Source organism: Protopterus annectens, chromosome 16.part0, assembly GCF_019279795.1.
Source record: "Protopterus annectens isolate FY-2018-M chromosome 16.part0, PAN1.0, whole genome shotgun sequence".
NCBI classification, from domain to species: Eukaryota; Metazoa; Chordata; order Ceratodontiformes; family Protopteridae; genus Protopterus; species Protopterus annectens.
In genome coordinates this window covers 541678286-541692231 of record NC_056750.1, presented here as the reverse complement: position 1 = coordinate 541692231, position 13946 = coordinate 541678286, and the positions used below count along the sequence as shown (strand labels likewise).

General features: G+C 47.8%; 1 protein-coding gene across 1 annotated transcript in view; it reads left to right on the top strand.

The window, feature by feature from the left end:
- Positions 1-13946, top strand: part of ABL1 (ABL proto-oncogene 1, non-receptor tyrosine kinase) — a 788845-nt gene that overhangs the window by 747422 nt on the left and 27477 nt on the right. The gene's annotated exons all lie outside the window — the stretch shown is intronic.

Genomic DNA, 13946 nt, shown 5'->3' with positions numbered 1-13946 from the left:
AAGAGAAAAAATAAAGGGACAGACCACAAAAAGTTAGACCTTCAGATGACTCTTCCCTGAAGTCAGCCACCAGTACAGAGGAATTCAGTGAGGCACCTACATAGCCCTTGATGCCCGATGCAATACCTCTGCAGGCCTCTACCGAGACCCATTCGGAGTCCGGTATGCCGTCGGATCAGACTCCATCTGCTGAGTTTTCCATTGTCAGCCCTGCGGTTGGGTCCGGAGCCACTCTGCAGGCACTGGTTTCTGAGGAGGCTTTTTGGATTATTGACGCCAGACAAAGACCAATGGCCACGCTGCCAGCCACAGCTGCACCCAGGCCCATTGAAGCACTTTGGCCTAAAAGCAAGACCACTCCCAGAAAAACAGTTCCTAGTTGCCATTTTCCTCAAGCCCAACCTGCTCAGTCATAACAGCTTCTTAAGATGGCTGAGGATCTTATCACCCTTATCAGTGGTAACCAGACTACCCCAGCCAAAAGAAAAAGGGACCTTTCCGCAGAGATTCTCTCAGAACCTGACACTGAAGAATCTGACTTTTTGGAGTCAGACAGTGAACAGCCCCTTACCACCTTTGAAGATTCTGATGCAGAGAAATCCATCCCATCTGCAGCACCCTCTGAGGCACCTATCCTTTGAAGAGACCTTGGGAAGCTCAGGATTATCCCCAGTCTAAGAAGAGGCTGAGAGTTTCTGGACCTTCCCCAGCACAAACCCTTAGCCATTCCTCCCATTTTGGATGTGGTGGAGGATGTTTTCATGGAGTCCAGCCTCACACCTGATGCCCTGCCTCCTGCACCTAGAAAGCCAGACAAGGTACTACAGGGTGCCAGACACCCACAAATACTTTTTCAAAAATCCTGCAGCGGACCCAGAGGTCCATCACCCAGGGATCCAAAGGGGCTAGGGCCAGTTTCCTCCATAAACCCTATTCCATCTGACAAGGATAGCAGAGCCCTAGACAGATGGGGTAAAAAAGTATACACCTCTGCTACCTTCCCTATTAGAGCTCTTAACTGCCAGTTCCATGTGTTAAAATATCAGCAACATACCTTTGAGCTATTAAAGCAGAAAATGTCCTCCTTGCCTGACAGTTCTACCTCCAGATAGCTAGGGGAACTCTTACACTCCAGCTCTCAAGTGGCAAAGCATTCCCTCCACTGTGGATATGATGGCCTAGAAACCTCCAGCAGGGCTGCTGTTGTGGCGTCAGTCATTAGGAGACATGCATGGTTTAAAGAGCAACCTCTGCCTGATCATGTTAAATCCATACTCCTAGACAGCCCCCTAGATAAGGATCGCCTGTTTGGATCTAAGGCGGAGGAGGTGATCAAGAAAATGGAGGATAAGGCAAAATCAATGCATACAGTAAAAGATATGCTCTTGGTGTTCCACTGTTGCAGTCATCACCTATGGGTTATCCCTGCTGTGTGGTAGCCCTCAGTCAGCCAGAATACCAGAGTCAATGTTTTTGTGAGCTGGCTGCCGTCGCCTGTAGTCTGACGTCAGGTCGTCAGTACTATAAAGCAAGGCAACTGACATCATTACATCAGTCTTTCTTGCCATGGAGCCCATAGCAGAAGCAGTTCACATGAGTGCCGGTCAGTCGCTACCAGAAGTAAAATTTCAGCAGAAAACATCTAAAGCTAAGTACCCCATTGGTGACCCTTTTTTCTTGCTTTAGCCGATGTCCGAAAAAGTTAACAATTGTCCCACCTGTGGAAAGCAGATCCCACACCAAGACTTTCATTCTTACTGCATCACTTGTTTAGGCCCAGACCACGATGTCCCTTATTGCCAGTTCTGTGCCCTCTTTAATGCGATAACCATTTTCCGTAGAGCTTTTTTTGTAGACAGTTATTTTCATGTTCCATCTTCGATTTCCGATATGGTGTCCGTCAGCCATAAAAATAGAGAGAGGCCACACAAGGCTAAGCCTTCCGACAATGCTACTGCTAAGCAAGTCATCAATTCTTCGGAATTCAGTGAGGCGCTTTTGCAGCCCTTGATGCCCGACTCGCTTTCTACGCAGGCTTCTGCTAAGACCCTTTTGGAGTCTGGTATGCAGCAGAAGTCCACGTCTTCTGAGTCTTTGGCCGTCTCTGCCTCGGTTGGGTCCGGAGCAGTGACGCAGGCACCGGCTTCCGAGGAGGCCTTTTGCACTACCGATTATAGACAAAAAACGACATGTTTGCATCCAACTATCGCTTCTCAGAGACCAGATTCTCTCAGGCCTAGAAGCCAGGCCACTCCTAGGAATTCTGCTTCCAGCCACCACCTTAGTACTGCTCCCCACACCCCAAGCTCAAATGCTTAAAATGGCAGAGGGTCTCATCTCCCATATCCGAGGTTCTCAGGCCCCCACTCCAAAAAGGAAAAGGCATCCTTCTGCAAAAAGTATGACAGCCCAAGAGTCTGAGGAATCTGATTATTTTGCTTTTGAAGAGGAATAACATCCCTTAACTGTTTATCACGATTCAGATGCAGAGGAATCCATCCCATCTGCCTCCCCTCCAGAGGACCTCTCCTTTGGGGAAACCCTTCACTCCCTCAGGGAAGATTTTCAGTGGGAACCTCTAGGCTTCCCACAGTCAAAGAAATGACTTGGAGAGTTTCTGGACCTACCCCAGCACAGACCCCTGGCCATCCCACCTATTCTGGAAGTGGTGGATGATGTTTTCCATGAATCCAGCTTAGCCCCTGATGCCCTGCCTCCTGCTCCAACTAAACCTGGCAAGTACTACAGAGTACTGGAGTCTCACAAATACCTGTACAGGAATCCTGCTGCAGACCCTGAGGTCATTACACAGGGACCCAAAGGAGCTAAGACTAGTTCTGCCAAGAATCCTCTTCTTCTGACAAAGATTCCAGAGCTCTGGACAGATGGGGTATGAAAGTGTACACCACTGCATCCTTAGCTATCGGAGCTCTCAACTGTCAGTTCCATATGTTAAAATATCAACAATACACTTTGGAACAATTAAAACAGAAGATTACTACCCCTCCTGATGGTGCCAACTCAAAAGAGCTACCAGAATTACTACACTCTGCTTGTCAAGTGGCCCAACACTCATTACAGTGTCGGTAATGATGCCCTAGAAGCCTCTAGCAGGGCAGCAGTGAACAGGATCTGTTATTAGAAGACATGCATGGCTGAAGGAACCTTTCCCTGATCATGTCAAGTCTAAACTTATTGATGCACCCTTAGATAAGGAACGTCTGTTTGGGGAAAAAGCAGAAGAGGTGCTTAAAAAGATGAAAGACAATGCAAAGTCTATGCAAACCATAAAAGATTTCTTTCAAGTTCAGCCTCCTAGATTTAGCAGGAACTTTCCCTCTAAGCACTGGGCCTTCCCTGCACCTAGAAGACAGGGCCAAGGTAAGCTCGGCAGGGACAAGGCCATCCAGGCCGCTATCCCAGGGTGAGCAAAGATGCAAACAATGGACCACTTCAGTCTCTAAGGCAGGGAGTTGTAAGCCAAGCTTCTATGGCAAGCACTCACAATGACTCTCCCTCCCCCCTCTGCCCTCCTTTCACTCATCACAAAGAAGGAGGAAGGCTCACCTTCTTCAAGGACAATTGGGTCTTTATAACCAAGGACCAATGGGTCTTAAAAATCATTTCTCAGGGATGCAGATTCTCCTTCAGCGAACTCCTTATTCCAAGAGGGTACCCAGACCTCCCCACAAACCAGTGGGCAGAGGCACTGAAACCGGTCCAAACTCTAATATCCCAGGGGGCAGTAGAACCTGTACCTCCAGATCAAACAGGAAAAGGTTTTTACTCCAGACGATTCCTTGTTTCCAGAAAGGAGGGCACTTGGTTCCCCATCCTGGATCTATCCAAACTGAATAGCTCCTTGGTGGTCCCCAGATTCAAAATGCTAAACTTGCAGCGGCTCCTGCCTATGCTCACAAAAAATGCCTGGCTTTGTGACTCTAGACCTAAAAGATGCCTACCTCCACATCCCCATGAGGAAATTGTGCAGAAAATTCCTGCGCTTCAGAGCAGGCTATCAACACTTTCAGTTCTCTGCACTGCCTTTGACTTTATCTACTGCTCCCAGAGTATTCACCAAATGCTTGGCCTTGGCTATAGCATTCTGCACTCAGAGAAATATACAGATTTACCTTTACCTGAAAGACTGCCTCATTCAGGCAGAATGCAAAGAAAGGTTGCTCCAGGACCGTCTTTGTCAAATCACTCCTAACTTCCCTAGGGTTCACCATCAACGAGAAAAAATAAAAGCAAAACCCCACCAGAAAAATTGTTTTCCTGGGAACTGTTCTAGACACAGCAACCCAAATGGCCTTCCTATCCCCAGAAAAGCAGAGCTTCCTGCCTCTCTACTTCACCCAGCTGGCTTCCAGAAGTCACCTCACTGTGAGGAAGTTCCTGCAAGCCCTGGGATATATGGCATCTTGCATCCTTCTCATCCCTCTCTCCAGGCTTCACATGAGAAAACGTCAGTGGTACTTGAAGAACCTTTGGCGTCAGCACTCTAAGTCCCTAGAGACCACCTTCCCTCTGATCCCTTGTATAAGGGCTGAATTTCTCTGGTGGGCAGAGGCCTGTGCCATGAACAAGGGTGTTCCCTTCATCCTCCACCCTTCCAGCCAGACCATCACCACCGACGCCTCAGACATTGCTTGGGGCACTCACCTAGCAAGCAGGTGTACCCATGGCCTTTGGAATGCCCAGCAACTTCACTTGCACATCAACCAGAAATAAATGATGGCAGTGCAAAAGGCTGTAACTTCCTTCCAGCCCCATCTCAGGCCAGGTGTCCTCCTTATAAAAGCAGACAACACCACAGTAATGTGGTACATCAACAAGCAGGGGGGCACCCAATCTTACCCCCTGTGCAGGTTAGCCATGAGTCTCTGGCTAATAGCCACTTCCATGGGGCTACACGTAATTGCCCAATACTTACCAGGGAACAACAACACACTGTGGCAGAGCACCTAAGCAGAAACTTACTGGACCCCCATGAATGGCAGCTCCACAGAGAAATCTTTCTGCATATCACCCAGGAGTGGGGGACCCCAGAAGTGGACCTCTTTGCCTCGCACCTCAACCACCAGCTGCACATGTTCTGTACCAGGGAGTATCACCTCCAAGCATGGAAGGTGGATGCCTTGACCTTCCCCTGGAGCTCCCCCTTTGTGTACACATACCCTCCTCTGCCCCTTATTCCCAAAGTTCTGATCAAAATAAGAGAGGAGAGACCAAAGGCCATCCTCATTGCTCCAGATTGGCCCAGACAGCATTAGTACCCCTTATTAATGCAGTCTGACCTTACAGCCCCCAAAGCTGCTTCCTCTGTTGTCAGACCTCTTGACCCAGGAGAGAGGGAAGGTACTGCACCCAGACCTACAGACTCTCAAACTTTCAGCATGGCTTGTACACTAAAAACTAGCAAAGAGTCCCTGTTAAGCAAACAGGTCCTGGACATCATCACAGAGGCCAGAAGACCCAGCACAAGAAAATCATATGCAGGAAAATGGAAAAAAATTCTGCTCCTGGAAACAATCAAAAGGGGGCAGTACCTCCCCAACCATACATCCCTCTCATCCTGGATTACGTAGCAGAGTTGCTCAGTAGTGGCCTCTCTTTCTCCTCTATTAAAATCCATGTCTTGGCCATCTCTGCCCGTTATGATTCAGACCCAGCCCTCTTCTCTCATTCTTTGATTAAGCAATTCCTCAGAGGGGCTTCTAATATCAGGCCTTCCAGAAGGCCCTCCGACACCACCTTGGGACCTGAATTATGTGTTAGAGAAACTAACATTACCTCATTTCGAACCTGTCACTTCAACAGCATTGAAATATCTGTCTTTGAAGACTGCCTTCCTACTAGCTATCACCTCAGCCAGAAGGGTCTCGGAACTTCAAGCTCTCATGGATGTCGAGCCCTTCATAATTTTCCATACAGACAGAGTCTCCCTGAGGACTAACCCCTCCTTTATGCCCAAGGTGGTATCTGATGTGACCCTAAACCAGGCCATACACTTTGCCACCTTCTTTCCCAACCCTCAAAACAAGGAGGAAAAAAATTCTACACTCACTAGACGTGCACAGACAACTCTGTTAATATCGGACCGTACTAAGCCATTCAGAAAAACAGACCAGCTTCTTGTAAGCTTTGCCCCAGTAGCGGAGGGGAAGCCCATCTCCAAACAATTCATTTCCAAATGGATTTCACACTGTATCCATTTTTGTTACAGACTACATGGGAAAACCCATCCCTAAGTCTATCTGTACCCACTCCACTAGGGCAACCTCCACTTCCACTGCCTTCTTCAGAGGAGTACCTACCAGAGACATCTTGGAAGCAGCCACCTGGACCTCTGTCCATACCTTTACAAAGCATTACCGTCTACCTCTCTTTTCTAAGTCTAGGGCATGGTTTGCCACGGCAATTCTGCAGGGCCTCCTGACCCGTACTTAGGACTAAAACTATCCTTCCACTCTTTTCCTCAGTTTTAGGAATCCTCCCACAGGTGATGACTGCAAAAGTGAAACACGAAGAACATAGTACAGTTGTATACACTTACCATAAATGTAGATGTTCAAGTGTATTCACTGTTGCAGTCTTGGTTTCCCTCCCTCCATCCCCCATTTAACATCTTCCCCTAGGGGGACGCAAGCTTCCCAAGGTGGCTTTTAGCCACCAGGACCACTTCTCTCTTTTCCCTTGTGCTTCTGACGGGTTAGGGCAAGAAAAACTGATGTAATGACATTGTCTGCCTTGCTTGATAGCACTGGCGACCTGACATCAGACTACAGGCGACAGCAGCCGGCGCACAAAAACATTGACTTTGGTATTCAGGCCTACCACAGCAGGGATAACCCACAGGTGATGACTGCAACAGTGAATACACTCGAACATCTGCACTTATGGTAAGTGTACACAACTGTACTTTCCTCCAGGTACAGCCTCCCAGATTTAGCAGGAACTTTCCCACCAAACACTGGTCCTTTCCTTCCCAGTCCAGGCCTGTGCAAAGGAAAGGGTGCAGGGGCAGAACCCCCAGGCAACAACAACAAGAACAGCAGAGGCCCAGACCGTGGACCTCTGCAACCCCCAGGGCAGGGAGTTCTAAGTCCACCCCCTACCCTAAGGACTCGCAGTGACCCCCCCCCCTCTGCCCCCCCTCCCCAAAGGTTAGGCAGAAGGCTGTCCCTTTTCAAAGACAACTGGCAGTCCATCACAAAGGATCATTAGGTCCTAAAAATCATTTTCCAAGGATACAGTTTCTCCTTCAAAGAGAGCCCAATCTTAACAGGGTACCCAGACATACCATCATATCAGCGGGCAGAGGCCATCAGCCAAATTCAGAAACTCTGTGTTCAAGGAGCAGTGGAGCCTGTACCCCAGGAACAAGCTGGAAATGGGTTTTATTCAAGATTGTTCCTGCTACCCAGGAAAGAGGGTAATTGGCGCCCTATTCTGGATCTGTCCACACTAAATCTTTCCCTGCAAGTGCCACAATTCAAAATGCTTATGCTCCAAAAAGTCTTACCCATGCTCACCCCAAATGCCTAGCTAGTCACCCTGGACCTAAAGGATGCCTACCTCCATATCCATATAAGAGAGTCCTGCAGAAGGTTCCTTCGCTTCAGGGCAGGCTCACAAGCCAAAGGGCAGAGAACTGAAAGTGTTATCTGTTGCTCCCAGGGTTTTCACCAAATGCCTGGCCCCTGTCATTGCCTTCTGCAGGCAGAAAAAAATTCAAATTTACCCCTATCTGGACAACTGTCTCATCTAGGCAGACAGCAGGGAAAAGCTCCTGCAAGACCACGACTTTGTGAAAACACTCTTTACCTCTCTGGGATTTACCATCAACAAGGAAAAATCCCATTTCCATCCCACCAGACAGATCACCTTCTTGGGAGCTCTCCTGGACACATCCACCCAGAGAGTCTTCCTCTCTGAAGAAAAACAAAGTTTTCTGCCCCAATTCTTCTTCCGTTTGGCTTAACAGAACACACCTCACAGCAAGGACATTCCTTCAAGCTCTGGGGTACATGGCATCCTGTTGGTACCCTTGACCAGACTGCACATGAGAACTGAAGTGTTACCTAAAAAACCTATGGTGCCAGCACTCTGTTTCTGGAGATACAACCGCCTCCGATTCCCTGCTTAAGAGGGGAACTCCTATGGTGGGCAAAAGTCTGCACCCTGAACAAAGGCCTTCCTTTTCTCATTCTTCCCCATGGCCAGACCATCACCACGGATGCCTCAGACAAAGCCTGGGGGGCACACTTGGGGAGACATGTGCACCCAAGGCACTTGGGACCTAGACCTACACATTAACCTAAAGGAAATGATGGCAGTACTCAGGGTTGCAACAGCCTTCAAGAGCCACCTGAAATGAGGGGTGCTCCTCATCAAAACAGACAATACCACAGTCATGTGGTACATCAACAAGCAGGGGGGAGCACACTCCTATCTGCTTTGGCATCTAGCCATTCTTTTCTGGCAGACTGCCTCGAGGATGGGCCTCCATCTGATAGCCCGGTACATCCTGGGGGAGCACAATACCCCAGCAGACCACCTCAGCAGAGGTCTCCTGGACCCCCACGAATGGCAGTTTCGGAAGGAGACCTTCATCTGTATCACCCAAACCTGGGAGACCCCAGAGGAGTAGACCTTTTCATGTCCGTAGACAACTGGTATTTATACAAGTTCTGTACCAGGGAGTTCCACCCAGAAGCATGGAAAGTGGATGCTCTCTCCTTCCACTGGGGCAGCCTGTTGGTCTACACATTCCCCCTTTGCCAGTGATCCCAAGAGTACTGCTAAAGATCAGGGAGGAAGGGCGAAGAGCTATAATGATTGCTCCAAATTGGCCCAGGCAACATTGGTACCCCTTGCAACTCAGCTTAACCAAGGAGCCTCCCAGGAATCTGCCTCTCACAGAAGGACTTAACCCAAGAAAAAGGGTCAGAACTGCATCCCAATCTGCAAACTCCCAACCTATCCACATGGCTTATACCACAAAGGTCGATATCAACCCACTGTTGAGCAAGCAGGTCCTGGATATAATTAAGGAGACCCAGCACCAGGAAATCATATTTGGCAAAATGGAAATGATTCAATGCCTGGTGCTAGACTAAGCGTACTAGCAGCTCCCTTGCATTTCTCTCTCTGATTCTAGACTACCTGGCGGAGCTAGTGCAAAACGGATTATCTTACTCTTCCACCAAAATTCATGCCTCAGCTATCCCTGCCCATTCCCAGGCAGAGCAGCCTTTGATGTTCATTGTGTTACCCTGCTGCAGTCATCACACTTGGGTTATCCTGTCGTCAGGCGGTCCCGCAGTCGGCCTGAATTCCAAAGTCTTGGTCCGGCGTCGATTGCTGTCGCTTCTTCCCTGACGTCAGTGCGCCAGGGGTATATAAGAGGCATCCGACGCCATTTTCTTCAGTCTTTCTTGCCGCGCGGTGCCCGAAGCAGAAGCAGTTCGCAAGTGCCAGTCAGCCGACACCTGAGATTTTCGAATCGAATTTCAGTCCGAAGTCTTCAAAGCTAAGTACCTCGTTGGGGAACCTTTTCTTGTCTCGGTCCGATGTCAGAAAAAGTTAACAATTGCATTTCTTGTGGGAAGCAAATACCTCATAAGGACTTTCATTCTTATTGTATACCTTGCCTAGACCCAGACCACGATGTCACTGGCTGTCGCTTTTGTGCTAGGTTCAATAAGCGAACTATAAAGCGACGCTTTGATTTCGCACGAAACTACTTCGGTAGGAAATTTAATTACACTATGCCGTCGGAACAACCGACTACCGGCGTGCATAAAAAACGCAAAGATAAAGACAGGCAGCCTAGATCCAAGCCAGACTCTGAGGCCTCGGCTGGTCGCCGGTTCTCCGGTTTTCAGTGAGGCACCTATGCAGCCCCTGACGACCGCAGAATTGGAACCCCAGACCACTTCGGATTCTCAAGCAGAGAGTTGTAGGCCGACGCAGCCATTTTCTTTAGGCCCTACCGACAACATTGCAGAAGGAGAAGCTAGTGCTGCGGAAACACCTTCAGTTACAGAAGGTGTCTTCAGACGGACTACTCTCACCATAAAATCTTATGCTAAGCTTAAGACTCCTCTAAAACCAAAAAAGACTGCACATCAGTCTCCAGTTCAAGGCCCCATGCCTAAGAAACAGATGCTTAAAATGGCTGAAGATTTGATTTCTTTAATCAGGGGTTCCCAACCCCCCCCCCCCCCCAGACAAAAGGTCTAGACAAGAGGAGGATTATGCCTCCTCTGATCAAGTGTCTATTTCCTCAAGCTCCTCTGAGGAACAGGATTACTCCTTTCCCCCTTATGAAGATTCTGATGCTGAAGATTTCATTCCCCCAGCTTCTCCCCCTGAAGACTATTCCTTTGGGGAAACCTTACATACCATGAGGGAACATTTCCACTGGGAAGGTCAGGACTACTCCGACTCAAAGAAAAGGCTCCGAGAGTTTCTTTTACTCCCCCAGCACAGACCACTTGCTATCCCTCCAGTTTTAGACATTGTGGATGATGTTTACTTAGAATCTAGTCTAAATCCAGATTCTCTGCCTCCTGCTCCAGCCAAACCAGCTAGATATTATAGAGTGCCTGACTCACACAAATTCCTTTACAAAAGCCCTGTTGCTGACCCAGAGACAATCTCCCAGGGTCCCAAAGGGGCTAAGGCTTCTATGGCTAAAAATCCTGTACCCTCTGAAAGGGACTCCAGAGCACTAGATAGGTGGGGGAAGAAGGTTTACACGTCAGCTACTCTAGCTATGAGGGCACTAAATTGTCAATTTCACATGCTGAAATACCAGCAATTCCTAATGTCTCAAATAAAACAAAAGATGAGCACGCACCCTCAACAGTCTGAATCCAAAGAAATGCAGGATCTGTTGCATGCAACTGAATAGGTGGGCAAACATACTTTACAATGTGGATTTGATTCCTTGGAAGCTTCCTGTAGAGCAGCTGTTACTGGGTCTGTTATACGTAGGCATGCTTGGTTAAAGGAACAAACTCTGCCTGATCATGTTAAAGCAAAGTTACTAGATGCACCCTTACAGCAGGATGTCTTATTTGGGGTTAAAGCAGAAGAGGTTTTAAAGAAAATGGAGGATAAGGCAAAATCTATGCAGACGGTCAAAGATTTCTTACAGGTACAACACCACGCTTCAGCAGAAATTGGCCAACAAAAAATTGGTCCTTTCCAGCTTCTGACGGACCACAGAGGGGTAAATACAGACGCCCAAGGGGCAGAGGACAAGCACAAATCCCTTACAAGCCTCGGCGATGGGGCACTGCAACACAGAAGGGAGGAGAAGACAGGCCCCAAACTACTAGAAGACAAACACAATGACTTAAACCTCAAACTGCCAAGCAAAAATCTCTTGGCAGCTCCCTTGGGAGGAAAATTAGCATTTTTTATAGACAACTGGCGCATCGTCACAAAAGACAAATGGGTCCTAGACATTATCTCACAAGGATACAGATTCCATTTCCACACCTTGCCAAGGATAAAAGGAATGCCAAACTTGCCACAAAATCAATGGGCAGAGGCACAAAAACAAATTACAGCTCTCATGGACATGAGAGCCATTCAACTGGTACCTACACAGGAGCAAGGCCAAGGATTTTACTCAAGGCTCTTTCTAGTCCCCAGAAAGGACAGTGCTTGGAGACCCATTCTGGACCTTTCAATTCTAAACACCTTCTTGCAACTACCCAAATTCATGATGCTAACACTACAGCAGCTTCTTCTCATGTTGGGCAAGAAAGCTTTGCTAGTAACGTTGGACCTCAAGGAGGCATACCTGCATGTCCCCTATCAGACAAAATTGCAGAAGATACCTCTGTTTCATTGCAGGTTCAACCCATTACCAATTCTCTGCACTGCCCTTTGGCTTATCTACTGCACCCAGGGTCTTCACAAAATGCCTGGCACCAGTAATTGCATACTGCAGACAAAGAAGAATTCAAATATACCCATACCTGGACGACTGCCTCATCCAAGCAGAAAGCAAGGACATTCTCTTACAACATCTGACTTTTGTAAAACACCTTCTAAGTTGCCTAGGGTACACAGTAAACGAAAAGAAATCAAAACTAGTGCCCTCACAAAATATGACATTCCTGGGTGCCAGCTTGAATACAACGGCCCAGATGGCTTATCTGACGCCAGACAAACAACTACAACTAACTCAATACTTCAAAATAATGGCAACAAAGACCCAACTCCCTTCAAGAAAAATTCTGCAGGCCTTGGGCTTCATGGCATCTTGCATACTACTAATACCATTTGCAAAACTGCATATGAGGAAATTACAATGGTACCTGAAAAGCGTATGGACTCAACACAGCCACAGCTTGGAAACAATGATACCTGTCATTCCCTGCCTTCAACAGGAGTTTCTATGGTGGTCACAGGCATGTCACCTCAACAAGGGTCAGCCTTTCACCTTACCCCAGGCCAGGCAAACTATGACAACAGATGCATCGGACTATGCCTGGGGGGGCACACATGGCAGGACGGTGCGTTCAAGGCATATGGACTGCAGATCAAAGGAATCTGCACATCAATCAAAAAGAAATGCTAGCTGTACAGAATGCTCTGACAGCCTTCAAGGACCTCTTACATCCAGGACAGCTTATAATAAGGACAGACCACACCACAGTAATGTGGTACATAAACAAACAAGGGGTTACACACTCCTACCCTCTATGCAGGCAAGCAATGACCTTGTGGAACACAGCACTGGCTTACCAAGTTCAGTTACAAGCTCAATTCCTGCCAGGAAAAAAAAGAATGCATTGGCAGACGACCTAAGCAGAAACATCATGGATCCCCACAAGTGGAAACTGGATCCACAAGTATTTGCAATGATAACTCAAAAATGGGGGCACCCAGACATAGACCTGTTTGCCAACCCCCAAAACTATCAGCTTTCAAAATTTTGCACAAGGACATTTCACCATCAAGCTTGGAAAGTGGACACACTCTCATTCAGTTGGAAAATGCTGACAGTATATGCCTTTCCTCCATTGCCCCTTCTCACAAAGGTGCTGCTGAACGTCAGGATGGAGAGACCTCGAATGATACTCATTGCCCCAGACTGGCCACGCCAGCACTGGTACCCACTACTAAGGAACATGGCCCAGGGCCCACCATGGATTTTACCAGGAATTCCTCATCTTCTCACACAGCAAGGCAGTCAGATTCTACACAGCCAGCTCAAAACCTTAAATTTGTCTGCATGGCACATCACCTAAGCAACCAGCCAGCCCCTCTTTCACAAGCTGTTATGGATGTCATTCTGGAGGCTAGGAGGCCCAGCACCAGGAAAGCCTACTCAGACAAATGGAAAAGATTTTGCACCTGCAACCAAGCTAAAGGCCAAAATACCCTTCAGCCGGACATGCCTCAGATTCTACAATATTTAACTGAGATGTTACACAAAGGACTTTCTTTTTCATCTATTAAAATCCACGCCTCAGCTATTTCAGCTCACTACAACACGGATCCTCCCTTATTTTTACATCCACTTCTAAGGCAGTATCTCAGAGTGGCAAAAAACATTAGGCCTCCCAGGAGAGCGCCAACACCAACTTGGGACTTAAATTTTGTTCTGGAAAAACTTATGCTGCCACCTTTTGAGCCAGCTTTCTCAGCTGACTTAGTTTATATCATGGAAGACTGCCCTGCTGCTAGCAATTACTTCAGCCAGAAGAGTCTCAGAGCTACAGGCACTAATGGCAGTAGAGCCTTTCCTCATTTTTCATCAAGACAGAGTTTCTCTACGAACTAACCCCTCCTTTATGCCAAAGGTGGTATCCAGTGTGGCTCTAAATCAAACCATCCCACTTACCCACCTTCTTCCCAAATCCACAGAACAAAGGAGAAAGACTCCTGCATTCCTTGGACATTCACAGGCAACT